At 37.3% G+C, this 9,626-nt stretch overlaps 1 protein-coding gene across 10 annotated transcripts in view; it reads right to left on the bottom strand.

Moving 5' to 3' along the window:
• Nucleotides 1-9,626, bottom strand: part of LOC149098917 (uncharacterized) — a 154,033-nt gene that overhangs the window by 43,658 nt on the left and 100,749 nt on the right. The gene's annotated exons all lie outside the window — the stretch shown is intronic.

The raw sequence follows: 9,626 nt of genomic DNA, 5'->3' as shown, positions 1-9,626 counted from the left end.
GCCAGTAGAGATGAGAACTGTGTACTAATCATCCGACATCTTACGGCACTCGCCAGTAGTACCTCAGTGATACAAATCAGTGGCGGATCCAGACTTAGAGCTAAGGAGAGGGCTCGGGTTTTTTTTGCTTGCCCTGCCTACTGTTCTTCCTTCTGCGATTTTTTTTTTTTTAACTCAAAATAAGGGGAAAGGGCCCCCGAGCCCCTCCCCTAGATCCGCCACTGCAAATTGATAAATACTTGACTAATAAAGAAGCCATAGCCGTGTATTACACTGTGGTAAAACACGACGGTCATTTGAGAACACGATGGTAATGTAGAAAACACGAGCCGCAAGCAAGTGTTCTCTAGTGTTCTCAAATGTCCGGAGTGTTTCATCACAGTGTAATATACGGCTTAGGTTTCTTCATTTGCTTTATGATATATTGGTAACGTGGCGAAAAGCAATAAAAAGCTTTTTCTATGTTTTATACTTTGATAAAAGATGGGTTTTTGACCAATCAGAGCGCGGGCAGGGTCCTGTCTATATTATATAAAGAAATAAAAGGGTTTGACGTGTATTCAGTCAAAACATTTAATGATTTATATCATGTTTTCAAACATGTGACAACATAAAATTGAGCGTAATTGCTTAATCTTATCATAAAAAAGTTGACCAGATATCTAGTATCTCTCTCAGCTGAGAGGTTTAGTCTCAAACCGATACATACAGAAGCAGTCATACTACCATAGAATAAATCTTGGTTTTATTGGGTGTCCTGTGCACTTAATTTCATTGCGTGACAAACATTAGCGACCTATTATCTTGGCCACGACTCTGCTAAATGCGCGTCTTCGGGCTTCAAAATTTGTTTACCTGCAACTATAAATAATTGAATCGTCATTCATTATCATGCAGTCAAGTTATCTCAGTTACTATAGCCGTATGAATTTCAAATATGGTTAAATCTGACAAAAACTGCTATGTTTCGTGCAAGAGCCGTACGGTATGCTTGTTTATTTATTGTGTCATTTGGTAAAACATGGTCGATGCGATGATAACAGTTTAAATGCGAAAATAGCTATAAAACCCCATCTACAGCCACTGAATTTACAAGGTAAACTTATAATATTGATTTTTTTTGTTTAATATAGGATGCTAGCACTAAGATTTGCTTCGAATTTTGGGTTCGACAGCAGTGACTCTTATTCGATTATTTGCAGTTGTTGACACCTCGAGGTAGCGATTTTACCGAAATGGAGCGTGCATTGTCCGTGCAGTAATTAAAAGCCCCAAACTAATCTTTATAGCCTTGAAAAGAACGTTTCCACTAATCAAAACTTTAATCTCAAGTGATTCGGAATTATACCGCATAAGTAAAACGTGCCTTGAAAAAAAATGCTAAAAAATTAGACTTTGATAGCATAAAATATTGGTGATTTTTAAACATACGCTGTGAATTCAAATTTAGACGAAAAATCCTGGTTTCGGCTTAAATATTTGCCAATACCTCCCATACAAATACATAAAAAGAAGAGAAGGGAACTTGCTTTTGCACTTTTCAGGGTTGAAGGTCTTGTGCTGACACTCGGCGCACTAACGTCCAACATTTTGTAGCGGTTGGCATCATGTACAATTTTTCCAGTGTTTTTGGGAAAAAAAACGTAGATCCGAACAAAATAAATATACCACGTTTATTAACTCATCATGGGGTATCTTTCAGCGAAAGATGAGGGAAATAAATTTTTGAAGCATGTGCCACATTTCTGTGATTTCATGCGGTCTTCGGGAACATTCTCTCTTAAGGTGATTCCTCAGAAATAAAAGTTGTCAAACGATTTTTTTAAACTTTCTCTGAATATTCGCTACCCAGAACTCTTTCAAGAAATACGATTGAAAGAAGGTCACCAATCTCTCAAAAGATATATGATGGGCCAATTTTATCCCTTTTGTGCCTAATCACATGTGTTATTTCATCGGTTTACGTTACATTTTGCGGTCGATAGAAGTAAAATTCTTTTAAAGAAAGGCTTCATAAAAACTCGATAGGTATAGAGTCTAAGGCATATGAAACAATGTAATATATAATTTATGGAACATTCAAACAATTTAAAACTGCATTGACTTAAAATGTTTCTCCAGTCGTTGTTTTCAAGGTCATAATATGCATCCTAGAGTAATGGTTTTGTGAACTCTTTTAGCTATATCTTTTTTCCTTCTGAACATTTTTTTTTAACTGTTTAGTTACAGAGAATAAATTGTATATCAAGCATCGGTAATTAAAAAAAATATAGCTCACCATGCTCGTTTAAGAGAAAACTAACTTGAAGGACATCTGTCCATGTTGTGTATATACACGCGTTCGTGAAGCGCGCGCAAATGACAAGAAAATCGTGCGCAGTAGACTTACCCTTGCCTTCGTCGTTTTTTTTCCACAAATTTTCCACTCGCAAAAGTGAGTCTCTAGTGAGCCTGCTATGCTTGTAAAGTGTATTGATCAAGGTTTAAAATAATAAAGGGGCCAATTGTAATATCTTAAACTTCTAACTTAATTCTTTGCTTAGGGAAATAAAGGAGAACAAATTATCTACTCATCATATCCTTCAATTTCGACTTGATTTCTATTTTTTTTTTCTCCTAAGCCGTGTTTGAATTTTAATATATTTATAAACCAATTACGTTTTTTAACCAATTGTACCTACATCTTTACTTCGATATTTTGTTTTCTTATCCCACCTGTAAACTAGCTGATGCGTGCTATAAACTCGGCTGCTTGTCTATGGGACGCACCGTTACAATAGTTAAGTGTGTTGTTGGAGTAAAATAAACTGTCTTTGTCTAATATACAGGGTACACTGGACAAAACGTTTTACAAGAAAAAATAAAACAAGCAAAGTGACGCAAATTATTTTTTTGATTTTCTTACACTTTATTTCCACACTTTTTCAGTTGTAACGCGACGATCCAGAACAGTTTTGTTAGCGTACTATCGAAATTGCAACATTGCTTAATTCTACTTAAATCGCTCCAACACCAAACCCTGATTTTTTTTTTGTTCAAACTTCCAACAAAATTGTTCGCTGACGGTCTTGCTTTGTTTCCGGGGGGATTATTTTTCATGCATTTTTAGCCCTCATTCTTCATTTTAGCGCCTTAATGTGTTGTAAGCCACCTCGTAATTTAGTTAGAGCATCTGTTTTTGCCTTGTTATTTCAAACATATAAGCAACGCTTTTGGAAACTTTTGCAAACATTGGCACCATTTGGGTAAGTGTAATAAATAAAATGACCACTTTTAGAGTTGTTTCGGACAACTTTTGAGAAATCATGGGACAACTTGTGGCTGAGCCAAGTCACAGGACCTTCAACAGTGAGTGTCTGACCCAGACGACTAAGGAAACTGCCATACTATAAATCTTACACGTATGTTCGGTCTAAGTAGTAAAACCGACGAACTAAACTAAACTGTAGAAAGCCTATGGCTCTGCACGTTTTTAGTGGAATTCGTCTCTCTTTGTTGCTTGTTTAGCAGTAGAGATATTTGGGTTGGCTCATCTACCGAAACTTTTTATACAATGGATTTAAGAAGAATCATAACGTCCAACGTCCTTTATCAGCTGCCAGTAAAGCCTACCTACAAAGATCCCTGTCAGGTTTTGTGGGCTATTTGTTAGTTTTCAGGTAAAACTTTCGCCTGTTGTCAATTCTCTTATTTTTAGGCAATTTTTATCTTAGCTTGTTTTGGCCAGCATAGGCTATAATTGGACAATACTTTTTCCGACCTTAACATGTCAGGCAACTTGTGTGTTTGCCGGTTGTCAGTATTTCTACATTCAGTCTGTGGCTTCGTATGGATCAATTTTGCAATATATTGTTTCAAATTACTCGAACAATGAACTTTATCACCTTCTCAGTTAGTGATTCATGGAATGATGGGTAGTTTGGATATTTCACAAAGCTCACCAGAACTCTAAGCGTGAATGAACTTCTCTAATTGACGGGACATGTGATTGGGGTGGGGACACGTAGGGGCCAAACCACCCCCCTAATGTTTCATGAAGGCTATATTTGCTTGGTTTATATATTTCTGAACCAAGTTTGGCAGATGAGCTTTCGTTGATCTCCAGTTTATTTTAATTTGCAAGTTGTGACAAAATGCTAGATTATGACGTCATAATTGATGACGTCACCAAAACGTGCTATAATTTTTTGTAAAATCTGACGTAAAGATTATGTCATTGGAAAGGCCTTGACTTGGAGTAAAATGCCGGAAACCCTTTTTTGCTAGGATGATTAGTTTTCGAGATATGATAAATTAAATAATTTTTTGCTGTCCCCCCCGGAATTTGCTTAACCATACTGTCCTTCTTAAGTCAGTCTCTCTGGTTTATATTTTTCAGTTTTTTTCTAGGAAGGCTAATAATCTAGAAAACTAGAAAGGTTGATGTTGTCAAAAATCGTATGGTTTTAGAAATTTGATTTTCGGCTTTGTTAAGATGGTATTAACAGAAAAAAACGGGTGACGTCACAGGTTATGACGTAACAAAACTAATTTTAACGCAATAACACTAGAGGAATAATTTTTTATTGCGATTTTTTTCTTTATTTTTGCTTTAGTCATCTGGCACATCACGTGTGCAACATAGCTGCACTTGCTGAAACAAAATTACGGCTCCAATTTGCGGATTTTACTCAAGGGGGGGACCCCATATTTTGCAGAGTAATTTTTCATGATTAAAAATGCCATATTTCATTTAATTTTTGTGATATGGACAAGTTTTTTTCAGGTTTCAACTTCGCTTGATGTGTTCTTTCGAACACATTGTAAAAAATATGCATATTAAAAACCTCAAAAGTGGCAAAAAACATGGCGTCATCACTGTGACGTCACAACTTTGACATTAACTGACATATTTCACGTGAATATAATTGGCAATAGGTCTCGCGCTCATCTGCCAAGTTTGGTGTAAAAAGAGTCAATACTTTTTAAGTAATGCGAAATAATGTGAAATACCCAAGAACTGACGAAACATTTGGGGGGTGGTTTGGCCCCTACATGGAGGGCGTGGGCTGAAGAGGGTAAAATTGTCGTCGTCTGGTCTTCACAATTCGATACCTGTCGACTCAGAAGTCGAGTCTAGTAATGTTACGTTCAATGCATGTGCAGAGAAAATAAAACTACACCTTATGCAAACAAATAAAGTGCCCATGCAATGTATACCTCCTTCTATGAAAGTGTGTGGAAACATGATACAAGTGCAGTGATTCAAGAATACCGCAGCTGAAATTTACGAAATTTTAGGATTGTCATGAGAATAAACCCGAGGCTAAGATATTGAAAATATAATTTTGTGTGGAAAATTTGTAATATATATGTCTTATTAACCAAGCGCGAGTTCTGTACTGGGAGAATATCGCCCCGAGGTCTTGAAGACACAGACCGAGCGCAGCAAGGTCAGTACACTGAAAAAAGACCGAGGGCCAATATCCTCCAAGTATGGTTTCGAGCAAGTGTGGTTAATACGACATTTATTACATGAGCTACACGAGCGAAAATGTTAAAAAAAAAAAATGCCACGAACACGTACCGATCAAGGGCGCAATTGTGATTGGGAGCTGAGCAGAAGAAAACTTATGTGTCATGCTAAACAAAGCAAAGGGAAAGCTGGAGACTTGAATGAAAAAGATAAGGAATCTGCTATGTGAAAGCAAGTTCTTTCTGAAACGTAAGCCATAAAACCACCAGAAATTGTCAGTCGTGCTGGATCATTCGGGACAGTTCCCGGATTGGGAGGATGTTGGACCGGCAGTAGAGCAATAACTGATTGGTTGATTTTTGTTATTTAATCTTAGAACTAATTTAGTTGAGTAATAAAATACAAAATTATGTTTCAATCAAACGGAATAAAATTCAGGCCTTCCGCTAAACGTCAAAACTAGCCAAGCCTGGAGAGAACCCTTGCTATATGAATGTTTAGCCGGCACATACAAAAGAAACCCATGCTATATACAGCTTCTTCTACCATCGTGTGCAGAAATGTAAAGAGATATATACGTCTTTTAGGGAAATGCATTATGCTAGCTATCTGTAGCAGAAGACAAGAAAACTCGACGTGTATGCTTGTGTATAGCTTGTTCTACAGATGATCTTTAGCACAAAATATGTATATAGCGACGATCCCCCAGGGGGTGGGGGGTGGGGCCTGACTAGCATGTGAAAAAGGCGGGCGCAGCTTTTGCTTTATGCAGTGACCCCTAAACGACACGACTTACGACAGCGGCTTTTTATTATTATTATGTGGTTGTGACTTCTGTCAAACCAGGGGTCTATCTGTTTTAGAATATTAACAATACTTTCGTCGTACTTAAAGCGAGTTGCGACAAGTATAGTGTATTCGTGTTTTCCTCGCTCTTACGCGAGTACTATATTATGTGTAAGGCATATATAGCAAATATTTTTTGGTTATTATGTTTGGCAGTTTTTCAAAAATGAACAAAAAAAATTTTTTCGCCGATTTTGATCTCTAAATTCAAAAAAAAAAAAAAATGGAGATGCCCTCAGTCTTCGGCCTATGGCCGTAGTCAATGCCTACTGCAAGTTTTACTCGATATGGACATTGAGAAAAGGTCAAATCAACAGTAGAAAATTGCTCTTCTAGTTTTATTATTTTATTCGTTTATGAAATAGGGGACAGTTCCTATTTCCTATCGTGTTGTAGACACACGAGTGGAACTGTGGGAGAACGAGAAATTGTTACACTTGCATCATGTAAGCGGTTCAAAATGCGACCAGGCAGTGAATACGAAAGGGCACGAAATTGAAGGAAAGTACGTGGAAACTGCTTAAATTCAGCGTACCAAAATAAATGATCAATTCATTTTCTACAGTCCTATGGTGGTGTATAACGTTTTTATAACGTTTATATTCTTTTAAGCAATGAGAACCAAGCCTTGTTGCTTGATCTAAAATATCATTTTGCCATTGGCCACAGAAATTAATGTCGAACTTGATATTTTGACATGCTTGTTTCCATGGTAGCGTTTCAATACCTGTTTTACCAAACTTTTGAATTTTTCAGTTTTACATTTTACTATCTCAATAGATTATTTACAGGGTTGAGACCATTTCGTTGTATAAAAGAAAAGTATTGAAATTATAGGTTTCGACATTGTTTACGTTTTGTTAAAATTCGACGTGGGCAGTAATACTTTACTGCTGAGCTAACAAGCGAACAAATAACACTTGTTTTTCCTTTTTTTACATAGCATAAAATCTTCACCATATTGCGCATTTTTGAAGTGAAAAGTAACAGAGAAGTTGACAAACACTGTCATCCTATTCTCTCCCTTTTCCAAACACAGGCCACAACTATAAAGTGGCACTGATAGGCTTGTAGTTCACAGGGTCAGAATACCAAACCAAGATCCAAGTAAATCACATAAGCAGACCGGTGGCTAGTATAAACACGAACTCGACAAGAATCACTGACAGTATATCTTAACGAGAGTAAAGTTTATTGACGAGTGATAAGGTTTGTAGTACAATATTCCAAAACTCAATTTGTTTCATGATCAAGACACACAATTCACGTATTGAATGTCGCGTAAATCGGTTCGAACTGAAATACGATAATCAAAAAACAGAAATCTAAATTAACTAACACATATAAGCATTCCAATTTAATACAAGACAAAAGTACTAAAAGATTACAAGCAATAATACGCGATATAAAGAAATGTCTACTCGTGCTAAAAGCATAAAGAATAACAAAGGCAATAAAAACTTAAGGTATCTGGACACGCTCAACCTTCGAATAGTCGAATAGTCCTTAGCAGCAGTTAACAAGAGGAAATAGAGCTAACTTGACAAGGTGAAAGTTATACGTTACGATCAACATTGCGAGCATAAATCAACTCCGTAACGTTACCTACATTAGAATAGGGACTTTAAGATACGCTACGGCGAGCTACTACTACGGCCACTTTGGCTGTGGGGGTCTAGACGGACATCGCCGTTTTCTCCCCAAAGCTCAACCAGACTAAGATTTCATTTCGCTTTTCGTGTACGGCAACTTCGGGTGTAGCCTCTACGTGTTCAGGGACTTCATTCTACTTCCATGCGACATAAGCTTGATTAATGATGATGTTGTTTTACTTCCTCTGCATCCGTCTTACATTTTCCATGATCTTTCGAGGACTTTCCAGAAACAAAACAAAATAAGAATTAAAAAAATGTTCGATTTCAGTACGGGCAGGGTGTTCCTACGACGTGATAAGGCTGGAAATACAGAACTTTTGATTCTGATAAATACGTTTTGAACAGCAATAAACAAGTGTAGCACAGCTCAGTACAAACATGTACGAAGCTTTCTTATACGCGGCTGTTCGGCCCGCTACAAATATGACTGTCGCTTACGGTAGGTGTTTAAATCGTTCACATTTTCTGTTCAAATGACAAAGAAACCATTATCTTAAAATGGATTTGAATGATTGAGCACTTTATCTTCGAAATAGGGTGTTCAAACAGTGATCTAAAAAACAAAAAAAAGCGTTAAAACGAGATATAAACAGCAGGCTTATACTCACATAGAGTAGGTGAAACCAGGCAGAAAAGCGGTAATGGAACGCGCGCCATGACGTCAGCAAAAGTGATCTTCAATATTTGCCTCCGTACTACGGCCTAGCCATACCATATCTTGAAGTCCCTAAAATCTCGGTGATGACCGTGAAAACTTAAGCAATTAAAAGAAAACTAAAGCTAAATAAAATAAATAAAAAGGTTACTCACTTCGGTGGGCACACGCACCAAACGTAGATAGACAATAGCTGAAGAGCCGAACAGCTGCTATCACGGTAGCGCTTACACTTAAACTGACCCTATTTGATGGATAACTTAATTTCATACCCTTTAAAAACGTGCTCGATAAAAGAAGCGGCTCATTTACGTTTGTTAAAGGAAATACCACCCTAGGGCAAACTTGACAACCATGAAGATTATGACCACGCGATAATTTCGTGGCATAACATCACACTTTAGAAAATTCTAACAGTAATGACACTTCCCGTAAAGGGCATCACTCTTAAAAACAAACAAACTCTTTACCAATGTATACGTGTTTTTTGTGGTCACTACAACGTAATCTTTCACGCACGCTTTGACGCGGACCGCCATAGTTATAACCGTCAAGACATGAGGAGCTTTGCCCAAGAAAAAAATTCTCAGCAGGATGCGTAAAATGAAACCTTGGCTTGTCACAGTGAGGCGAGAGATCTCAGTTATCACACGGCCGAAATTAATTATCTTTTTTTGATCCTGTCATGCAACAAAATAAACCAGACGCCACAATCCACGCGCGAGTCTTAATTTAAACACGAGAAGACTTTGGCAATTTTCTTTCGCAAATATGCAACAAGTGAAGATGTGAAATCGAACCGACTTTTTACTTGCGGTTCTCTGATTGCTGAGCACTTTTATTGAACGCTTGCTGTTTTTGGATTCGCCGAATTTAGTCAACGGCAGAGGAAACTAAAAATAGTGACAGTAAAAGAAGAAGTGACGTTATGAAACTAAGTTTGAACGACATGGAGATAGGCTTCGTTTCTTTGTTCGTTTTCTTTAATCAGCTAAAATTTGTTAAAGCGTGCGTT

Source organism: Orbicella faveolata, unplaced genomic scaffold (genome assembly GCF_042242905.1).
Source record: "Orbicella faveolata isolate gen_17 unplaced genomic scaffold, um_ofav_v1 contig_46, whole genome shotgun sequence".
NCBI lineage: Eukaryota > Metazoa > Cnidaria > Anthozoa > Scleractinia > Merulinidae > Orbicella > Orbicella faveolata.
Note: the sequence above shows the minus strand (reverse complement) of the source record. Positions and strands in the feature narration are given on the sequence as shown.